The sequence below is a fragment of the Triticum aestivum genome, chromosome 5D, assembly GCF_018294505.1.
Source record: "Triticum aestivum cultivar Chinese Spring chromosome 5D, IWGSC CS RefSeq v2.1, whole genome shotgun sequence".
In the NCBI taxonomy this organism is placed as follows: Eukaryota; Viridiplantae; Streptophyta; class Magnoliopsida; order Poales; family Poaceae; genus Triticum; species Triticum aestivum.
Window position 1 is genome coordinate 277,945,550 of NC_057808.1, and position 23,660 is coordinate 277,969,209.

At 48.7% G+C, this 23,660-nt stretch overlaps 1 pseudogene; it reads left to right on the forward strand.

Annotated features, from left to right (window-relative positions):
• Positions 1-16,467: 16,467 nt before the first annotated feature.
• LOC123124660 (uncharacterized) lies at positions 16,468-19,557 on the forward strand (annotated as a pseudogene).
• Positions 19,558-23,660: the final 4,103 nt, after the last annotated feature.

Genomic DNA, 23,660 nt, shown 5'->3' on the forward strand with positions numbered 1-23,660 from the left:
CATTCTGTTCTCCTGACTTGTTGAACTCCATGGTTGTGTATCGTGGACGCACATCCAGATTTAATCGTCTCCGTAGGGACAGGTCCAAGTCTTGAATCTAGGTAGTTCGACGTTCTATCTTAGTTTCAGCACTGCTCTTCAGCGAATTTGTGTAGCTTATCTTGTGCATTCATAGTTTTGAGCATTCAGCAGAAGACAAAAAAGTTTAATCAATGATCAATAGGTAGTATGCTTTGTGCGCGAAGCATATACGTACTAGATACAGATGCTCGCTGGACTGGAAACGGGCCACCCTGCGGCGAGCCAACTTTGACGTCGGGAAACAGACCACGTTAAAGCTGAACTCAATTTGTTTCCCAGGCTGGGGCAAAGCCATTTGTGGTACCAAAGGGCGTACCGTGTAAGCCAAAGCTGAGTAAAAGCCCCTCAAAAAAAAAACTGAGTAAAAGCAAGGGTGTGTTGTCTACATACTGCAGGACCGGACTGTGGGCTGACCGAAGATAAAGGATGGTGCCGGACAGAGCAGTTGAAGCTCTCTACCCATAGCGTTGCTTTACATTGTAGAGTACCGACTACAGACGCTTTCTGTTGTTGGTCAGCAATGCAGTTTCCAGTTTGGTGAAAGTCTAATTTACGTAGCCAAAGCTGAGGAAAAAGCAAGGATTTCTTGTCCCCATGCTGCAGAACTGGACAAAGACGCAGGAGCACAGTGACTGATCCATCGTCGTGGCCAAATTCACGGTTTTGACTGTTTGATCAAACTTTAGTACGATTTGACTTTTTTCAAAATATTTTTGGATCTGACACTTTTACTATCACCATCGTCTTTGGTGGTAGGGTAAGGCGGGCTACTGCCATAGCTAATAGCGGTCAACCCGCGGTAGCCTATTTGACACATCAGCACGACCAGCCGCGTGTACTCGTGCATATCGCTATTAGCTATAGTGGTAGTCTGCCAAGCACGATAGCGGTAGCAAAATGATCAGATCTAAAAATATTTTGCAAACAAAATCAAATTGTGCTAAAGTTTGATGAAAAGGTCAAAACAATGAATTTGGCCCCTCGTTGTTGTCCTTGGCCAGTCAGATGATTACTCGTGGCGTTACAAAAGCGGGCCCATGCAACAAGAGTAAATAACTTGACATGGCTGGAACATAAAAGCTTGATAGGCACTATAAAAGAGATTTGCCTCAAAACAAAAGGCACTGCAAAAGAGAGATAGCGCGCATAATAGCCCGATGGTCTTTGTGTTTTAACCCCGGCAAACAATTTTTGACGTGCCGATGTACCGCTTCTTTCTTTTCGGTTTACAGGGCTTATATCAAATTTTTTATTTTTTTCATTCTATAATTCTTTATTTTATTACCCATCATGACATGTTCAGATTTTAAGGTGCATTAAACTGCAACATGCAAGGATTAAGAGACAACTCATCAATGCATGTAAAAGTCTTAGGTCGAATATATTTTTATGAAAAAGAGTGCATTAATTGAGTATTTTTGCAAACTACAAAAATTATTCCACCACTCACCATCAATCTTGGTTGGTGAGATTTTTTATTAAGCCCTATAAACCGGAAGGCTAGTCATAGCGGGGAGTAACTTACACCAGTGTCATGCATATGACACTACTCTATGTTCTTATTTTCATAGCGGGGAGAGTAACATAGAGGTAGTGTGATAGATGGTTGTGTTTATTAGCTTGTAGACTCATTTTGTCTTGAAAAGTGTTCTGTGATGGTAACATATTATGTTACTCCGAACACCTCTCTCTTTATTAATTACCTGCCACATAAGCAAATTTATCTTGGTGTGTGTTATGTTACTAGCTAAGTTACTCCCACTACAACCAGCCAAAGAGATGGAGTAGATGCAATCCTCTAATGGTGGTGGACAAAAAATGTTGATTATTCGCAGTTTTTTTAATGTTGGGTCATTAAGCCTCTTTGAATGCATGGGTGCTTAGGTGACATGCTAAGCGGATTAAAGAGTTTGTCAACTTAAGTCCTCAATGCCTAGGTGCTTAATTTGTTGGGTTAATTATCCTTTTGCCCTTAGTGGTGTCCATGTGCTCAGTTTTGTCCTCAGATGCGAATTGTGCTCAGTTTTGCCCCTAGTCCATGCCCAGCAACTATGACGAGGCCAAACGGCCATATTTGAGTCCATTCCGTCCGCCGGCGTTAGTGGTTGTGGGTCCGGAGCTTACACGTGGGACCGCGTGGACGTGGGTCCGGAGCTGACATGTAGGCCCGTGCAACTAAATCCCCAAATCATTCGTAGGATTCTAGCTCACTCTGCCCATCCGCCGGCCGGCTGTCCTGTGCCGTTGCCACCACCTGCGCCGCGGCCAGCACCTGCCCCGCCACCAGCTGCACGGCCTGCTCCGCCCCTACCGTCATGCGCCTACGCTCCACGGCTACCTGTGACGCCCGCCACCTTCCTGCGACGCCACGGGTGGGGCGCCCGCCACCTGCTCGACCCGCGGCGCAGCCTCCTTCCGTGCGCCCGGCCGGAGCGCTCAAAGGTGGGGGACTGCTGGAGCTATTTGAACTAGGAGGAAGGACCCTAGGGCGAAATGGCGAGCAGCGGCGACCCCGGAGTATTTGGCGAGGCAGGCATTGGGCCGGAGATCCGCCGTGTCCACGACTGAGTTCCCGAGGGGTAAGTCTCGCCTCCTGTTTAGATTGAGCTTATCTGTGCATTTGAACACTCGATTCGAGTAGGTTTGCCCAATTAGTGTGCTGATTGCGTCTCTGTTTTTCGCCGGTTAGGATGGAGTTGCGGTTTGCTTTCTTGGTGCACATTAGAAGGGACCGGTACATGTTTGATGCAAAGGATAAGAAGAAATACCAAGGAGGTTTTGATTATCGGTTGCCAATGGCTAGTAATTGGAGTTTCAGACAATTTGGAAAGGTAATTTGTAGCCAATATCCTTGGGGTTTGCTTGATGAAGTGGCATACAAATATATGATGGGGAAAAGAAATGGGTGACAGTTAGTAATGATGAAGAGCTAGCTACCATGTTTGTTAGGCATAAAGAGAAAGATAATTTTCATGTGAGGCTGCAAGTTGATGTGCTTGAGCAGGCATTTGGACCTAGGATGACGGGTGCAACATCTCGGGGAGAACCAAGTCGTCGTAATGGCATCTCTAGCCAGAACAGTTTAGTTGGTGCACGGCGACGTGGTGGCTCGACAAGTGTGGGCAACAGCAGTAGGGTCCCCCTTGAAGTGGAGCCTGATGACTACAATCCTGGGGTTGATGAAGAGAAGCTATATTCTGATGTTATTCAGAATTTACGACGGGCACCTCGGGCTGAAAACCAAGATGAGGCTCACAATGCAGCCCGTGTGGATGATGACGCGGTGGGTGAGGACGAAGACCTTGCAGCTGTTGAATGGGACCCTTTGAACCCTCATATGGAAGAAGGTACAGTTTTTGCATCCATGAATGAGTGTAGAAATGCACTTGTGACATACTGCATCAAGGTAGAACGTACTTTCAAAGTTGACAAGAGCGATCAAGTACGTTACAGAGTGCACCGTCCGACTGAGGGTTGTCCATGGAGGCTGCTCGCATCTAAAATGCGAAATAGCACTAATGTTCAGGTCAAAGTGAACCCTTTTAAGCACACATGCCAGGAATCAACCCTTAGGAAGGATACAATCAGTAGAGCCAAGTCAAGATGGGTGGCAGAAGAAGTAAAGAAGTGGGTGAAAGAAAACCAGCAAGTGGGTCCAAAGGAATTGCATAAGAACATCAAAGATAAGTTCAAGATAGATTTACCATACATGAGGTTGTTCAATGGTAAACAACATGCTATGGATTCTATTTATGGTAACTAGTAGGAAAGTTTTCAATTGTTGTATTCATTCAAAGGTGAAGTGGAGAGGACAAGCCCAGGTAGTATTGTAGATATTGATCACCACACCGTGGAGTACACATTCAGGGGAGTGACAAAGACCAAGGAATGCTTTAGGAGGGTTTTTGTCTGCTTTTTTTGACGGTTAACGACAGTGGGGGAGGCTCCCACTGACTTTTGTATTACTCACAGAAGAACAATTACATCAGTGTTACAGGTGGGTTTTTAATGGCCCCCCCAGCCAATCTCCAAAGAAACAAAAGACAAGCAAGTGTTCACAGGGAGTTTACAAGCTTTGTAAGTAAGTGTCTAGGAAGGGGTGGAGATCCTCTCTACAATTGTGTACCAGGAGGCTCAATAGATCTTTGAACCTAGCCAACCATGAGTCAAAGGAGTGCGGGATCCCTCTGAAATAAACATTGTTCCTTTCCTTCCACAAACTCCATGCTGCCATCAAGAAGATATCCATAAACAAAGGCTGACGCCAGCTATCCCTGCCCCCATGGATCAAAGAAATCCTGTCTCCCAGTGCTGGCCAAAATATGCCAACTTTAGCCCAACAACGCTGGCTAAATGGGCAGGCAAAGAAAAGGTGCTCAATCGTTTCCTCTGGGGGGTTCTGACATAGCATGCAGGTATAGTCGTTGTTGGCCACGACGTAGTGCCTACGTCTCAACATGTTCCTCGTGTTTAGGCGATCAACCAACAACAGCCACCCGAACATTTTGAATTTGATTGGGCTTTTGGTTTTCCAGAGCCAGCCAAAGGCCTTGTCAGCAACAATCTCCCTGAAGCAGTGATCATAAAACTTCTTCGAGGAATAGGCTCCACCGAGAGTGCACCCCCAGGTGTCTTTGCGATCTCCTTCCAGGATAACGTGCATAGATCCATGTTGGATCTCTCTAACCTCTCCCCTAGCCTGAGCTGACAGTGGCAGGTGGAAAAGCATGTTTGAGTTAGTGGTCGTGAGAACATCAGCGACAGACGCGTCCTCGTTCAAGCAGAACGAGAAAGCCCTGGGAAAGAGCTCCATGAGGGGGGCTTGGCGATCACCATCAAACCAGGCGTCTTTCCAAAATAGAGAGGAGGATCTGTCTCCCAAAGTGACAGTAGTAATCCCATGAAATACATCACTGAGTTGCAGAACATCGCGCCACCAGAAGGAGCCAACCGGGTCCATAGCATGGGGAATCTTGTCTGTGTAGTAGGCGTCCCAGATCATGGTCACCCAGGGGAGATCATTGTGGTTGTAAAATTTGAAGAGATGCTTCAAGAGGAGGGCCATATTCTGTGTTTTGATGTCAATGATCCCGTGGCCACCTCTGTCCTTTGGTCTGCAAACTAACTCCCAGGCAGCCAGCGAATTATTTTTAACTCCATCCTCAGAGTTCTTGGCCCAAAGACAGTATCTGCTTAGCTTATCCAAGTGTTCAATCACTCTAGGGTGCAGCTTAATCGTGCACATGGCATAGATCAGCATCGACATCACTGCCGAATTGACCAAAGTGAGTTTGGCCCCGGACGACATTAGAGACAAAGCCGTGGACATCTTCCTCTCCACACCATGCACAAGAGGCATGAGCTCCAAAAGCGTGGGTCTGGTCGTGCCCATGGGAAGGCCAAGATACGTGAACGGGAGAGAACCAACAGTACAACCAAAAACCTGTGCCAACTCCATCGCATAACGCTGATCAATGTTAATGGGGATCAATGTAGACTTATGGACGTTAATTCTCAGTCCAACCGATGTAGCATAATCTTCCAAAATGGTCTTCATGCGGGCAGCTTGATCCGGGCAGGCTGGCATCACCAAGATGGTGTCATCCGTGTATTGAACTACGGGGTAATCACCACGGCGATTACTTGGGATTGGCAGGTCAAGCAGGCGTTGCGCAAAAGCATCGTTAACAGCAGCTTGCAGAAGATCAGCAGCGAGGACAAAGATCAGTGGCGACAGGGGGTCACCTTGCCTCACCCCACATTTACATGGAAACTTTCTGTCACGAACTCCATTGAGGAGATCAGAAGAAACACCTGAACCAAAAATAGTTTTCATCCAGCCTAGCCACTTGTCGTCAAACCCCATGCGTCGCATGATCTCTAACATTGGTGCATGCTCAATTGTATCAAAGGCCTTGGCAAAGTCAAGTTTGAGCAGCACAATCTGCCGTGCGGATGCCTGACATTGTTGAATATACTCGAATGTCCATGCCAGACAGTCTTGAATGGTCCTCCCTTTAAGAAAGCCATATTGATTCCTGTGGATGATTTTCAGAATAACTTTCTGCAGACGATTGGCCAATATTTTTGTGACTATTTTGAGACAACAATTGAGCAGTGTTATTGGTCTGTAATCATTAGCAGTCTGAGGGGATGAGATCTTCGGGATCAGGGTAACATACCCCTTGCTGATGCTGGAGACATCCAAATTGCCCTCATGAAAATCCTCACACATCTTATAGAAATCCTCTTTGATGATCGGCCAACAGCTTTTAAGGAAACAACCATTGAAGCCATCAGGACCAGGGGCCCTGTCGTCCGGCATTTCTTTGATCACAGCGTCGATCTCACCTCTTGTGAAAGGTGCCGACAGTTCCTCCAAGCCATCAACCCGTCGGATGATCCGAGAGAGATCAAAGCGCATGCAGGTGGGTTTAGAAGAACCCAAGCGTTCTTTGTATGTTTTATACAATATACCTTCCTTACCAATATGATCACTTACGATAGCATCACCATCCTGCAGGTTGGCAATGGAGTTGTGCCTAAACCTCTCAGTTGCAAGGGACTGAAAGAGTTTAGTGTTTTCGTCAGCGAACCTGAAATACCTGACAGTGCACCTTTTCCTCCAGTATTCATTCTGATATTTGAGCAGAGTATTGAGGTGTAATTTAAGAATGCGCCTGAGATTCTTTTCTTGTGTGAAGAGAGCTCTTTTGTCCTCAATATCATCCAACTGAAGAAGGGCCTCGTTACTGTTCTGAATCATGATCTTCAGCCTTGAGATACCTCGGCTCCAACGCTTGAGATCATAACGTAGATTTTCGAGTTTCTTACAAATGAGGGCAGCAGAGTTAGGAGCGTGGCAAGGTTTTGTCTGCTTTGAGGCTTGTCGCTGGGTTTTTTGGCAGGCTGCAGGCCTTATTTGGCTATTGATGCCACTTTTCTCACAGGGAGGTTTAAAGGACAGTTAGTAGCAGCTTGTGTAGTTGATGCACACAGTTTTGTATTTCCAGTTGCCTACGGTGTGCTGGAGACAGAGTTTGAGGAGAGCTGGACTTGGTTTTTGCATAATCTGCGCCGGCCTATTACACATCCCAATGGGTTGGTCATTCATACAGATGCCTGCAAAGGTTTAGAAGTGGCCGTGGACAATGTGTTCCCTGGAGTAGAGCATAGGGAATGCATGCGTCACCTTGCTTCAAATTTCATGAAGAAATTCAAAGGAAAGGTGTATACCGACAATTTATGGCTAGCATCTTTGACTTGCAGTGTGAAGAAGCACAACTACCACTTGAGGCAGTTATACATGAATCCCAAAGTGAAAGAATACTTGGAAACACACCGCTCCAAGTTATGGGCCAGAAGCCAATTCAGTGAACTGAGCAAAGTTGACTATGTGCACAATAATCTAACAGAGTCTTTCAACTCAACGATCCGGAAACTAAAGGGTCATTATGTGGTGGATTTGCTTGACAGTATAAGGATAGAATACATGCAGAAATTTCATTATCGTGCAGGAATAGCTGAGGCAAAATTCATGGGCCACATTATCATCCCTGCCGTGATGAATGAACTGAAGCAGAAAACAACAGGCTTGGAAATGAACATGACTCTTTGCTCGGGTACCACAGCAGAGATACCATATTTGGATAAAGAGAAGAGGGAATAAAGATATCCAGTGGATTTAGAAGCTAGAACTTGCAGTTGTAGGCAATGGTAGATAACTGGGTTGCCATGCATTCATGCCTTGTTTTTCATCACTTCTCTCCCAGGTCCAGCAGGGAACATACAACAGTATGTGCATGATTACTACTCTGTTGCAAGGTTCAAAGCCACATATGCTTATGCCTTGCCTGCTGTGGAGGGAAAACAACAATGGGACATGGTGGACCCTGGATTCAAGCTTTGCGCTCCAGTTCTCAAGAGAGCAGCAGGTAGACCAAGGAAGAGTCGAATCAGACCTCGCAGCGAAGGAGCTGGACTTGGAGCGAGGAAGCGTAAGTGCACAAGGTGTGGTGGGTCTGGTCATTTCGGTAAGTATTGTGATAACACAGTAGATCCAGCGTTCGGAGAGAGTTTTGATGAAGGCTTCGATGAAAATGTTGGTCAGCAGCCGGTTGCCTCAACAGATGATGAAAATGATGGTCAACAGCCGGTTGCATCAGATGAGGATTTTGACGAGGTTCCAAATGATGATGGTCAACAACCACATGATTTTGACGATGATCCAAAATATCCTCCAAATAATGATTCAAGCGAGGCTCCAAATGGTGATCCAAGTGAGGCTCCAAATAGTGATCATGGTGATCCAAGTGAGGCTCCAAATGGTGATCCAAGTGAGGCTCCAAATAGTGATCATGGTGATCCAAGTGAGGCTCCAAATGGTGATCATGGTGATCCAAGTGAGGCTCCAAATGGTGATCATAGTGATCCAAGTGAGGCTCCAAATGATGATCCAAGTGAGGCTCCAAATGGTGACCAACCTTCTGTTGTTGTGAGTTCTGCTAGGTATGTAAATCTTGCAAGGGTCAAATACTACTATACATTTATCACTTGACATGATCTCATTACCCTTTATGTTTTGCATAGCTCTATGATAGGTTTGAAGAAGACGCGCAAGGTACCGACAACCAAGAGGAGAAGAGAAGAAGCAATGAGCACAAGGTGCACGAGGAGCAAAGTGATGGCAAGAAGCTCAAGGAACAGACAGAAGCCCCAACGCTATATATGAATAATTATGAAACATTATGAATAATGTTGTATTTCTGTTGGATGATGTTGGACCTATATTAGAACTATGTTTGACATGATGTTTAAATCTATTGGATGATGTTTTAATGAGCACATGGTTTTTCCTTTTTTTGATTTTTCTGAATTTTGTTTTGCTCATTTGAATTCTGGTCAAATCTAACTTTGACCAGCCTGGATCCTTCTTAGTCAATCCAAAATGAAGCTGTGGTGAGGTTTTTGAAATTTTCATGAAAAATGTGCTAAAAAGAGGGGTCCAAAGGTAGGGTAAACGGCCTCATTTCTAAGCAAGGTTTTTTTCGACCATGTCTAAATCAGCCAAATAACTTTCCTACACATGTATTCTATATATACAGACTATGTGCGCTGGTTTTTCCATTTTTAGATTTTTTTTAATTTGTTTTGCTCATTTGAATTCTGGTCAAACTTAACTTTGACCAAGATTTAAACAAGTGTAAAACATCAAAATGAAAAACTAAGCCTAGATCCTTCTTAGTCACTCCAAAATGAAGCTGTGGTGAGTTTTTTGAAATTTTCATGTTCAGTTCCCCAAAACACTTCTCTTCACTTCATACAAGAGAGTTTGAGATACTCGAGATATCACACAATACACATGAACTTATCGTTTAAATGTATGTAAACCTTGTTTATCAACTTAAATCGTTGGTATATGACATAAGAAGACTATGTGCGCAGGTTTTTTATTTTTCTGATTTTTATTTAATTTATTATGCTCATTTGAAATCTGGTCAAACATAGCTTTGACTGCTCCAAACCCCTCCCAAACCCCGCTAACCCTAGCGCTGAACAAGGACCGTTCATCTAACCCTAGCGGCGATCAAGGGCCGTCGATCTAACCCTTCTAGAAGGAATCTGCGGGGAGGAGGGGGGCGATCCGCGAGATGCAATCTGATTGGCTGGGAGATTGTTTTTTTAACAAATACCGGGCGCGCTGGATGTACCGTTGGGCTGTCTCGTTGTCTGGGCCTGAGACCACAGTAAATAGCCCGTCTCAGCCTTTCCAGGCCTTACATGCATGGGAGGCGGCGACGTGGGTTTGCATGAGCGGGAGGCGGCGACGTGCATGCATGTGAGCGAGGCGAGCGAGGCGCGCTAGGCTAGCGAGGCGAGCTAGGTGGTTCAGTGCAGCGAGTCAGATGCACTGCCCGGTCAAAGAGCTATGCAGTGATTCAGATGCACGCACGCGCCCCATGCATCATTTTCGTGCAAAAATTTAAGAGTGCAAAACATAACGGATACACACACGCGTCCGGATTCACACACGCACCGTTCTCATCCTTTCTCTCTTCCTCTCCCACCCACAGGCCTATAAATGGGGTGCCTCTCTTCCTCTCCTACCCACAAGCCAAAATCCAATCCATTCTCTCCAACTTCAAACACCCAAGCGACCGAGCCCTCCCCAAGCGAGACCAAGTGAAGATGCAGTTCAACGGGCCGACCTTCAACCATCCGCCTGTCATGCCGGAGCTGCGCTACCCACCGGGCGTGCTCGTGGAGAGGGAGCTCCGTGTGTGGGCTATTTCAAGGTGGAGGGGTTCCGTCGAACTCACCCGCGCCTTCCTCAGAGCCGGCTATGCCCACCTCCCACGGGGCTCGCCGAGGATGTTCACCCTCAACGAGGTTCGTGACCGCGGCGGCATCCTCCTACTGCTCACGGTCACCTTCACCAACCCGTTTGACGCGCGCGAGCTCCTCGGCCAAGTCTTTTGGTGCGGCTGCGAGGCCATCTTCTTCACCGTGTACAACATCTACACCAACTACGAGAGCATCTTCCCCACTCCAGGCCAGATGCACTCCCTTCCCTACGACGAGGAGGAGGAGGTGTGAAGATGAAGACGGTGTTGAAGGGGCGCGCGCGGTCAAGGTGGAAGAAGGAGGTCAAGATGAAGATGTTCAAGCCCGGAGTCAAGCTCGTCATGTTTCGTTTTTTATTTTGTTGCTTTTCTATGTCGTGTCGTGTCGTGTCATGTTTCGTCATGTGTCCGTGAACTTATTATTGTAATGGTACGGTGTGTTGCATCTTATCTAAGTTATTAGGGTTTATTATGTGTGTTAAAAAATGTCTGTGCCCAAACATATCATTTCTTCCCTAAACCAAGTCATGAAGTTCGACAACTTGTGGTTTTCATTAATGAAAATCGGAGGGGGTGAGAAGCCCTCTGTTTCATTCAAAAAAAATAAGTCATGAACTAACATGCAAATTTATTCCCTTTAAATCCTAAACCAAGTGCCACTCTAACCAAAATCATGTGGCAGTGCAAACATACGTTTTCAACCTTCCAACCCTCCAAAATTTCAGTGCAAAACAAAGGAAAACCACTCTCACGCGTGTGCAAACATTCACGGTCTCACTATTTTTTTTGACAAATTTCACAGTCTCACTATGTATACCTTCCTTCCCTACCCATGTCAAAGTCTTGCCATCTGTCCTAGCGGTTACCACCGCAGCCCTAAACACCACAAACCCACGCGGTCCTGGGTTTGAGTCCCCAGCCGCACCAATTTTTTGTGCATTTTCCACCCTTCATTTTTAGATAAATTATTTTTTTCTCAATGTAATGCCCTTAAAAAATGTTCATTTATTTTGGCACCAGGTGTAAACATCTACCAGAGCTGAGGCACATTTTCCATGACATTTTGGTATTTGATTTAAATCACGGTGTATTTGAATTGGATTAATTAAATTGCTATTAAATATTTAACAGCTCCAAAAAATTTCTAACCTTAATTGTTTGGCTCTGGAATAATTCAATTAGCTTCCACAAAAAGTTTCAGCATTATGATTTACTGCCTAAATTAAATCAGAACAGAAAACAGAAAAACACGCAAGAGAACCCCTGAATGGGCCTAATTGGATGCAGTTGGCCCATTAGTCTAGCCTGCACTTGGCTCTACGCTCTGAATTTGGCCCAAGAGCAACCTTTTTTTGACAGAAAGGCAGAGCAGAGAGCTGCATTTCATTGATCAAAAGTTTCTGAATTCCTCATTTCTTCTCCTTTTTTTCAACATATTTAAATGTTGGTCACTTCTTCTCTTTTTTTAACATTTAAACAACTTTGACCAACATTTAAACTAGGTGAATTTCTCATACAATTTCAAGATTACAAATTCCTCCATAATTCATGCCTTTCCATACATTTTCAACATTACAACCAGTGCGATTACCGTACCTACAAATGCCCAAAATTATTTGCAAATGGGTATTGGTAGTGCTTGATCTTCAAGTTTCCTAACCTTCTTCTTCAACATCCTAAGCTCAACAGCTAGCTCTCTGTCAGTGCGTGCTTCGCCCTCCATCTCTTCTTCCGGAGCTCGTGCTGCGGCCACTGCCGTTCGTGGCAGCATGCGCAACCATTCTTCATGCTCTTCTTACAGTTCATTCATCAGAGTCTTAGCCGGAGCATCGACCCAAAGAAAGAAGCATGTCACCTGCATGAACACCAAACAGATCAACCCATTGCTCAAAGACCCCGACCACGAAAATGGTGCAATTGCCCTGATTCTTACTCCATTCTTGCTGCACACGTAGAACGGACGATTCTGGTTCCTCGGTGTGTGAGAAACCCTCCGATCAATGCCCGCCTGGCACCGCGGATAGACGAAGACAGGCATGTCCACACGCGCCCGGCTCTGCATCCGTGAGGTGGCGCGGGAGCTTGAGGAAGACATGGAGCTCGGAGCCGAAGGGGATCTCAACGCCGCCGCACCCTCCACAGCTAGCTTCCCACCGCCGCGCCCTCCACAGCTAGCTTCCCACCGCCGTGCTCTCTCTCTCTCTCGCCGTGGTCACCGCCGTGCTCTCTGTCGTCGTGGTCACCGTCGATGTCGCCCGCTTATATAACACACCCGCAACGGCTCTCTGCTGGGTCCCACAAGCCACGCGTGCAACGGTCTGAATAAAATTGACCGTCTCTGCCGCCTGGGCCCACCTGTAAGGGCCGAGTCAAAAGGTTGACCTGACGGAGACGGCAGAGTTCACGGAACGAGTCGGTGCGCGCGGACTAGGGGCAAAACTGAGCACAATTCGCATCTGAGGGCAAAACTGAGTACATGGACACCACCGAGGGCAAAAGGATAATTAACCCAAATTTGTTTAGCTAAGCTTCCTTTATTTAATTATTTAGCTACTATACTCTTTCATGCATTTGTGAGCTTCCTTTATTTATCTGTTTTGCATAGGTTTGCGCACTTGGCATTGTTTCTTGCCAGGGTCATCAAAGTGCTCTCCTCCTTAATTGCTATGACATGCCATTTTCTGCTTATGTGACATGCTTAGCACCTGTACACCGTGGAGCACTGAAAAGGGCCTTATAAGTTGTATTAGTTACTTCGCTTGCTATGCTCCGTGGGCCCATAAGATTCAGTTTCCTTTTCATTATACTAGTATTTCTCGCTTTGTATGAAGTGGTACATCTACTAAAGTGCATTCTCAATAGAATTGGAAAAGTGAGCACGTTCCAATTTGAAATTCTCAACAAAAACACATTTTTTCTGATAAAATGACGTTTTGTATAGAAGGAGGAGGCGGACCACCACTGAAAATGTAGCATCAAATGGACACATTCATATGGAATGACATTTGTTCTCTGCATAGGTAAGGATGCACACAATCAACAAAAAGAAGTTCAAAAAAAGGGTAAATAAATAAAATAACATATTCATGACAGTAAAAGTCCTATGAGACCGACACTATGCCTATGCCTATGTCAAAGGGCCATTCTCTCGGCCGCTGCCATGGTCGTGGCTAGCATAGGCTCGTTGGCTGTCCACCCTCCACAGCACCAGTCCCCGAGCTCGCCCGTCACACCGGAGACGCACAGGTTTCATCCGCCGATGCTACATTGAGAGACCTGGTTCTCCATGTCTCTAGACGGTAGCGCGATCGCGCCGGCCAGCCCCGCCATCCCGGCCGCGGCCATCATCGACCTCAACGTGACGCCTGGGTTCAGTGGTGCTGGACAGTCATCTGACGGGATGCAAAGGAAGCAGCCCCGGTTGATTCCTATGGCCAACCTTGCTGGCGCCCACAAGTTATTGGATGAAATGCCACCGCCGACGCCGACGGTCGACAACCCTGACTACACCCAATTCTCGGAGAACGTCATCTACGAAGGCCGTGGCGAGGCCTTCCACGTCGACGGCCAAGGCCATGCTTTCGATCATGCCGAGACCCAAAGCCAAGACGACTGCGGCCAGTATGGTGACGACCAATTTGGTGCCCATGAAGAAGAGGAGGTCGACGACCATGGCAACTCATGGCATGAAGATGATGACATGTATTCCGAAGATGAGGAAGAAGAGGTCGACATTGCGGATTGGCCATTGGTGTTTATCGATGAGCTCACCCAAAGGGCCGACGCACAAGGGAGGAAGCAAAGCATTCGCACCGGGTCATACACCAAAGAGGAGGACACTTTGATTTGCGAGAGTTGGATGGAGATAGGCCAATATCCCACGAAAGGTGCTGAGCAAAAAGGATTGTCTTTTGGACGAGAGTTCATAAAACCTTCCATGAGCGAAGGAAGTTTGCACCCTACAAGTTTGCGAGCACCCGAGGCATCTACTCAATCCAAAAGAGATGGGGGTTCATTCAACAAGAGTGCAACAAGTATTGTGCCGCGCTTGAGAGCGTCGAAGCGCGTCCCATGAGTGGCCTAGGTGTGAGTGACTTGGTATGACCTCTCATTGTTTCATTGCCATGCCATGTTCATGTTTGTTTACATCTTGTGTCCTTCAGTATTACATTTGTGGCCTCCTCTTTGATTGTGTAGGCAATCCAATCTTTGGAAACCTTCAAGGCCCGACATAAGAACAAGCCCTTCACTCTCACACATTGTTGATCGCTCATCAAAGATTATCCCAAGTTCAAAGACCAATATGCCGCTCTTAAGAAGGAAGAAGGGAAGGCGGCCATGGCTGACAATGGAGATTTTCTCAAGAGGCCGAGGGACAAGAGCAACTCGAAGGCCTACGAGAAGCATGATGTGTCATCCATCGCCTTGCAAGCAACTTTGCACGACATGATGGCTCAAAAGGAAGTGAGGGGGGAGAGGAGTGGCAAAGGGGAGGAGGAGCAAATGAAGATATACTCGGAGCTCCAAACAAAGAAGCTTGACAAGGAGGAGGCCGCCATGAGGAGGAAGCTCGACATTGAGGAGGCCGCCCAATCAAAGAAGCTCACAATCAAGGCCACCAATGTTGATACCAAGGCAAGAGAGGTGGCGCTAGCTATCATGAGCGTTGACAAGACTAACATGTCCCCGAAGAGAAATATTTGGTTCGTGAACCGGCAAAAGAAGATGTTCAAGCAAGACGGTCTGAACCAGGGAGGCTTCGACCGTGGACTATGGCCATTCATTTTGAAGGCTGGCTAGTGTGCCCGCCGCTTGCTTTGTTGCCGGCGTGAAAAATTTATTCATTTAGAAGGCCGGCTAGTGTGTTGGCTGTTGGCTTTGTTGCCGGCAAGAAAACTTGTTCATTCTGAAGACTGGCTAGTGTGCCGGCCGCTGGCTTTATTTCGGTGTGAAACTTGGGACTTGATCGTTTTGTAGGCTGGCATATGTTTGCCTGCCGCTGGCATGAACTGTAGTCGATGGCCGCTCGCATGAGTCTACGCCCACTTTTTACATTTGCATGCAGTCGGATGAGATGCGGCCGATATGCGGCCGTGCGCCCAACACGCACGGCCTGCATATTCAGAAAAACGACCGGACGCCGCCTCATTACCATATCAAAACGGACAAAATCTAAATAAAGCGGACGTCCGTTAGAGTCTTGCATTAAAGCCAACTCCACCGCACGACCCCATCCTGTTCGGCCCCGTCCGTTTGGGGTAAAACGGACAAACGAGGCGGCCCAGCGCGCGACGGCCCGGACCCATCTCGTCCGTTTTGTGTCCGCGCCGACCCATTTCGAGCGCAAACTTGCGCCGGGTTTGGGTCGCGGCGGACACCAAACAGACGCGCGCCTCGTCCGCGTCGGGGCCGCGTGGCAGGCGGCCACCTACCTCTCACCCGCCCACATCAATGCGCACGCGCGGGTGGCCCCGCCTGTCATCCGCCCAGGCGAACGGTCGCGGTCCTTCTTAAATGGGACCCGTGGACCGGTCGTCGTCCACACTGCCCCACTCCACCCCGCGGCCTCCTCGAAACCCGACAACCCCAGACCCCCAAACCCTAGCCTCGAGCTCACCGGCTGGCCGCCCGCAGCCATGGGGCTATGGAACTATGGCCGCAAAGGCAAGCACGACCGCGAGGATGGCTCCTCGTCGGGACGCCGCCACGGCTCCGTGAAGAAGGAGGAGCCCGCATCACCCACAAAACGGACGAGATGGGTACGGGCCTTCGCGCGCCGGGCTGCCTCGTTTGTCCGTTTTACCCCAAATAGACAGAGTCGGACAGGATGGGGTCGGGCGGTGGAGTTGGCCTAAAGTTCGCCTAGGACTTGAGGACCTGTCAGCGGATGTATGCGGCACCATGTCTGTTGGATGCGGCAGAAAACGTGAGGAGGCATTGGGTGATTGGACCTGTCCGGACGTTTGCGGCATGGCGATTGGGGATGGCCTTCTACACAAACCAAACATGCCGGTAGTCCTCCGTTCCGTCCTGCCAAAGCTAGTCCGCCAGTCCGGTCCCTCTCTCGAACCCTCGTGCAACTCCAGCGATGGCGCGGAAGAACAAAGCGAAGAAGACCAAAACCAAAAAAGCGCCACCTTCCTCCACCTCGCTTCCTCCCCTGCCGCCGGTGGAGCCACAGGCTACCGAGGCGGCGGCCTCCATCGACATCCTCGCCGAGCTCGACATCTTCAACATTCTCCGCCGTCTCTCCCTCGCCGACCTCATCCGCGCCGCCCTCACATGCCACCGCTGGCGCCGCCTGGCCGCCCGCTGCCTCCCTCGCACCCCTCCTCTCCTCGGCTACTTCCACCACCCAACCCACCCCCCTCCCCCGTTCCCCGGCCGGGATCCGGAGCGAAGTCGAGGGTGAGGCGCGGGGGGCTCCCCTCGATGCCGCCTCCCCGCGCCTCACCCTCGACTTCGCTCCGGACGCCTTCCGCTTCCTCCTCTTCGACTCGCTCCAAGGCCTCCTGCTTTTCGAGTCGTCCGACGAGATACAGAAGGACAAGGGGGCCATGCCCCGCTTCCTCGTCCTCGACCCGGCCACCCGCCGCCGCACGGTCCTCCCGCCCCCGCGCCGCGACACGGTGCCCGATGACCGCCGCTGGCGCAGATCGAGGTACTACATCGGCTCCGCGCTGCTCTCCCGCGCTCACCCGAGCAAGCTCTGCTTCGAGGCTGTCTGCTTCGCCATCGAGGAGGGGCGCCCTCGCGCCTGGGTCGCGTCCGTCAGCAACGGCGACTGCAGCTGGCGCGCGCTCCCGCGGGACGAGGAGGCCGAGGTCGACTTCAATCCCTGGTTGTTCGAAAACCGCGGCGTGCACGCAGGCGGGAAGATATACTGGCACATCTGCAACTCTCCGCGCATGCTCACGCTGGACCCTGTCACACTCAGGTTCTCCTACCTGCACGGGCCGCGCGCGCTGGCTGTCGACCCGATAACCGTGTGCAAGGTCCGCGTCGGGGAGACGCCGGATGGGCGGCTTTGCTTGGTGACCGACGGCGAGCAGCAGCTGCAGCTCTGGGTGCGCGGGGAGGGCAGGGGGAGCGACAAAGGTTGGCTTCTGCAGAAGAGTGTCGCGGAGCTGAGCACGCTGTGCGACATGATTCCTGGCATGCCCAGCGACGCGGAAATGATTCCTGGACCTCGCAAGCCCACCGACATCGAGATGGTTCCTGGCATGCCCTGCGAACGGACTGTTTGCGTCTGGCCCAGCGACATGGACGCCGGTCGCACGGGGAAGGTGTTCATCAAGACCTGGGGATTCGGACGCTACTCGTACGATATGTACACCGGCAAGCTGGAGCGCCTGGCGACGAAGCGTGGCAAGGAATATGGGCACCCCATGTTCGCCTACTTCCTGGCATGGCCGCCCGCCTTCCTCGCTCCAGAACCAGAGTACATCCCTCTCCTCTCACTCATGTCATTTCTGTTCAGCGATGTTGCCTGCTCTTTTGCACACTCAGATCATTTTGTGTTTCACGTGTCTGCTTGGAGTAGGCTAGTATAACAAATGCATCCAGCCTTTCTAGGACTTGTATGGCTATAGGGAGTTCTTAGTTGCAAGATATTGACATCATTTTTGTTATTGGAAGATATTGAAGCGATTATGCTCAAAATGACAAGGATTTGGGGGGCATTCAATACTTAAGTCTGTCTTCCAAGTTATCATCACAATTCCTGTTGGTTGTATTGTAGAGATAATGACACACTTGATACTTCGTTAATTTGTGCTGTATGGTCTCTAGTCTCTACACATGTTCATTATCCTGTCCTGCTGTATTTCACATTCTGAAAGTTTCCCAGTTACATTTTTTGAATTATTCTTGCACAACTTCCTAGTATGCTTCGAATGGATATTGATCGCACCATGTGACTGTCCTAGAACTGGTGTTATTCAGTACACGCTACGTGATACGTAATTTTGGCACCAGGACCAACATTATGTTTACATTGGTAACTACGTTGCTCATGGATTGTAAAATTCATTCTGACATCGCAGTTTTGTACATTGGGTTCACGTTTTAACTTTTAACTGCCCGCTCACTCTGATTTCCTTGCTCATTTTGATTTGTTATAAACTGCTTTTATGTTATCTTTAGATTTCCAAAGTGCAGATTTTTTTTATGCTGGGAGTTGTAGTGAGCTTCTTTCACAGGCTTGGTGCAAGTTTCATATTGGGTCTTTTAGCTTCTGTTTATGAATTGTATTCCTGGGAAATCAGCATCTTGATGTGTTCTTTTTCTCTTACACATTTGCCTTGTGGAACTGGGTTGGGAGATGGTCCTCATTATTCGCATTAAGTTCTTAACTGTGACCCTCGATGTCACCTTTACTTTCTCTTATCTTTACAATTGATAAGGACACAATCTTGCTTGTATTTTTGTAGTATCTGATCATTTAGAAGATCAAAGAAATCCAGATAGGATATTACTGGTGTCAAACATGCATATGATTATATATGTGACGTTCACTGTGTGATTATTGGTTAATTAGGTACCTCATACTCCTCACTGCATGAAATCAATTGATGATTTGGCTACTTCTTGTCTAGAGATAGCACATCTTGTTCAGTTTTCTTTTCATAATACGGTAATTGTCATTTTGTCTGAATTGTTGTGATCTTTTTGGCAACTCTTTAAGAGAAAAATCTTTTACTGGTATTCACTTCTAGGTTTGAATTCTGAACAGTAAACAGCATAGACATGAGCTTTAATATTTTTCTTATACTGCTTGCTAATCCTGCACTTTCATCAAGTTATATTGGTTTGTTTCAGTGCAAATTTGGTAGCTGATACTTTTTTCATTTCTATGATTCAGGCCGTTGGTGACTTGTAAGGAATTGGCGCATCTTTGTTTGAAGTCAGCTCTTCATTTCTGGGTCACTACTTTCATGCTAACACCTCACGTTGAGCTCATGGGGAACCTCTGATTACCTTCACCTTCATGCCACTATTTAAGTAATCTTTTGATGCTATGTTTATCCAAACGTCATTTGGACTTGATGATATTCAGCAAGGTGTACTGTTAAATTATGCTTATTTTGGACGCTTTGGTCGTATTCCGTAATATTCATCGAATTTCGACTTCCGTAATGTTCTGTCTTGCCTTGGTATTGTGCAGATTTGGCCATTGTGAGTCAATGATTGTCAAAGCTTTTATTTACGTATCTAGTGCTAGTTGAATCTCTTTTTTTTTTCTTGAAAAAGAGGAGTACCCGGCCTGTGCATTGCACACAAACATTTATTATAGTGAACCGAGTATCTAAGTTCCAAGCAATGATCCGGAAAAAGTAAAAATAAAGATTACAGGATGAATTGGCACAACCGGCAAAAATAGGACAACATGCCTACAGACAGAGGCCGCCCCTCGCGTCGCCCCCGCGGGCGACCCAGGGGGAAAACCCTAGCCGCCGCCCCTCGAGTCTCCTCCTCCTCTCCCCCTCCTCGCCGCCGTCCATAGCGCCGCCGGGCGAAGCCTGGCCGGCTGGGCGGCGGCGGGGCTTCTCCCCATCCTCTCCGTCTTGGCTGGCGCGGGACAGCGGGATCCAGAGGAACGCTGGGCGAACGTGGGGTCCGGCGGCGCGGCAAGCGGGTCTCCCATCGGCGAAGTGCGCGGCGCGGCGGTGGCGACCTGCGTGTCGTGAGGTGGTGGCTGCGTTGGCCTGACCGGTGGTCGCGGGTGCTGCCGGATCCAGATCGGATCCATCTGGATCCTTTCTTCGGACTCCGTCGGCCGCCGCGGGGTGTTGATGATCGTCGCTGACCACGTCGGATCGTTGGATTCGGCGTCTGGAGATCTACAAGGAGTTCTTCTCGATCCTCCTTTCTGGTGGGTTGAGCCCCATGGCTCTTTCATCTTCGCGGATTTTGGATCGTGGCGTGCCGGATCCGGAGTACACGGACGTTTGGTGGCATAGGATGGGGACCGGAGAAAACTTTGGTCGGCGTGTTCGGCCCGGCATCGGCGACGTCACTTGACGCCGTTACCCTTCCTGGAGGCGAAGCCGAGGTCCCCCCTATCCACCCCCGAACCCCTCCCGGACGAACGTCCAAAATTCAGTCTGGATTGGGCGGCGGCGGCGTCCTGCGCGTCGTATCCTCCATGGAGGCGCCGTCTTGGGAGGAACTGCTGTTCGGGGGAGAGATGTTGTGGATGGTGGGCTCTGAGTGGCTCCAGCAGTGGCGATGGTGTGGAGGTTGCCAGGTGGTGCGGCGTTGTATCTACCGCGTCATTGACGACGAGTGGTGGCGGCATGGTGCAGCTGCATATCGACGATGGATGCGGCTGGATGGACGAGCGCAGGGTGGTCGAGCTGTCTGGCGCCATGGTGGCGTCGACGGCAGGCCTGGCAAGGTCTGTGCGTCAGTACCTGCTCTGGAGATGGATCGGTGGAAGAAGGCAGCAGCAGCCTCGGTGAGTGCGCCGGACCGGCGTGTGACCCAGTCCCGGTATGTGGCTAGGATGGGGCATCCGGCATTAGATGTTAGGATTTGGTGCGATGTCTGTTTAGTATTAGGCTCGGACATTCAACACCACTGCATCAAGGGGGTAGGAGTAGCGACAGATGTTGCCTAGATGGTGGCTTCAGGCTTACTGATGTACTACTTTGTAAGATTTTTTTACTTAATAATTAATAAAGTGGCCGTATGCATCGTCCAGATGCAGAGGCCGGGGGTGCATCCTCCTTTTCTAAAAAAAATGCCTACAGACATATCCAAAAAAGGTAGCGATAGTTGAATCTTGGATTTGGAAAGTACTAGGATTTGTTTCGATAGTTGAATCTTGGATTTGGAAAGTACTAGGATTTGTTTTGATAGTTGAATCTTGAATTTAGATAGAACCAGGATATGTTTGGTTGTTGGCATTCGTCCCATGCAGGCCCTAAGGATGCCAAACGAGTCGGTTTGCTTGGCTAGGATGCATCGAATTCGTGGGTCACACGGTTCTTAAAGCATCTCGGGCCTGACAGAGGAATTCGCATGTTTCCACATGGTGCATCGTTGCACGCGGCTACACGCGTGGGGAAGCACAGGAGATGGGATGCTTCGGTCATAACCTCCCTCGCCACTCAAACCCCTCTTCTTTCACCACCCCTTCATTAGCACTGATGGCTGGCTTTCCTCGACCATCATGCTACCCGAATCCTTGTCCCCTACACTAGTGCTCACCTCTGGTGGCTCGCCGGCCTTGAGGCAAGGAGCCTCAAACCTGGGGATATGGAGAGGATGCTCAAGTCTCCTTTTCCATCTTCACCAAGTCACACTGGACATGTATTGAGCCCTCATCAACGGCGGGTACCTTGACGCCTACGGGTGGGAGTTCGGGTGTGGCGGCGGGGATATCTTTGCGGCTGCATGGAGTTCCAATGAGGGTGCCAGAAAATCCCTAGCTTTGGAGGCAGGGAATTTGACACCCGCCGCGGCTCCCCCAACTGAGCGTCGGGGTCTTCTTCTTCGGCTTCAACGTCAACACCTCTATCGTATGCGGACACTGTAAGTTTTTTGATCTACAACACGTTACATTAGTTCGTAAATGTTGAGTGAGGGATAGCAGAGGGGATTGTATACGCGGATAGGGTGTTTTAGGTCGATTCACGATGCTTTCATCTCCACCTCAAGCGGAATGCCTAGTTCCCAAGGGACTGGATATGCGGTTAGAGTTTTTTTATATCCATGCATTTGATTAGATTGTACACATATCAAATTTGTGGCATTCAATGTGCATGTAAGCCGGATTGTGCATGTCAATTTGGATTGTACATGCACATTGCAAGATTGTGCACTGCTTTGCCTTAGATCATGCCAATGTGCATGTCAATGGTTACGCTAGATTGTGCACTGCTTTGTCTTAGATCTCACCAATGTGCATGTCAATGGTTATCCTCGTTGCTTTGTCTTGTATCACACCAATGTGATATGCCCATGCTTATGCTTCAATTTTGAACTATCGATGTCTTTTCATGTCCATGATTGTGCAATGCCTTTGTGTTAGATCATGCCGATGTGCAATGTCCATGATTATGCTTAAATTCTGAACTATCGATGTCTTTGCATGTTCATAGTTGTGTAATGCCTTTTGTGTTACGTGCAATGTCCATGCTCATGATTCGCTTTGACACAACCTATGTATTTGCGTGTCCATGATTGTGCAATGACTTTTGTGTTAGATCATGCCAATGCACAATGTCCAGGCTTATGCTTCACTTATGCACTGCCTAGCTATGTCTTTGCACGTTGAGGATTTCTCTTGTGCACTTCCTTGATTTATTGTGCAATGATAATCACCAATGTATGCTTAATTGACAAGGTGATCAAGACCAAGTTGTTGGGGAACGTAGTAATTTCAAAAATTTCCTACGCACACGCAAGATCATGGTGATGCATAGCAACGAGAGGGGAGAGTGTTGTCCACGTACCCTCGTAGACCGAAAGCGGAAGCGTTATCACAACGCGGTTGATGTAGTCGTACGTCTTCACGATCCGACCGATCAAGTACCGAACGCACGGCACCTCCGAGTTCTACACACGTTCAGCTCGATGACGTCCCTCGAACTCCGATCCAGCCGAGTGTTGAGGGAGAGTTTCGTCAGCACGACAGCATGATGACGATGATGATGTTCCACCGACGCAGGGCTTCGCCTAAGCTCCGCAACGGTATTATCGAGGTGTAATATGGTGGAGGGGGCACCGCACACGGCTAAGAGATCTCAAGGATCAATAGTTGTGTCCATGGGGTGCCCCCTGCCCCCGTATATAAAGGAGCAAGGGAGGAGGAGGCCGGCCCTAGGAGGGGGCGCACCAAGTGTGGAGTCCTACTAGGACTCCCTAGTCCTAGTAGGATTCCACCTCCCATATGGAATAGGAAAAGAGGAAGGGAAAAAGAGAAGGAAGGGGGCGCCCCCCTTCCCTAGTCCAATTCGGACCAGACCAAGGGGAGGGGTGCGGCCACCCTTGAGGCCCTTTTCCTTCTTTCCCGTATGGCCCAATAAGGCCCAATACGTATTCCCGTAACTCTCCGGTACTCCGAAAAATACCCGAATCACTCGGAACCTTTCCGAAGTCCGAATATAGTCGTCCAATATATCGATCTTTACGTCTCGACCATTTCGAGACTCCTCGTCATGTCCCCGATCTCATCCGGGACTCCGAACTCCTTCGGTACATCAACATACATAAACTCATAATAAAACT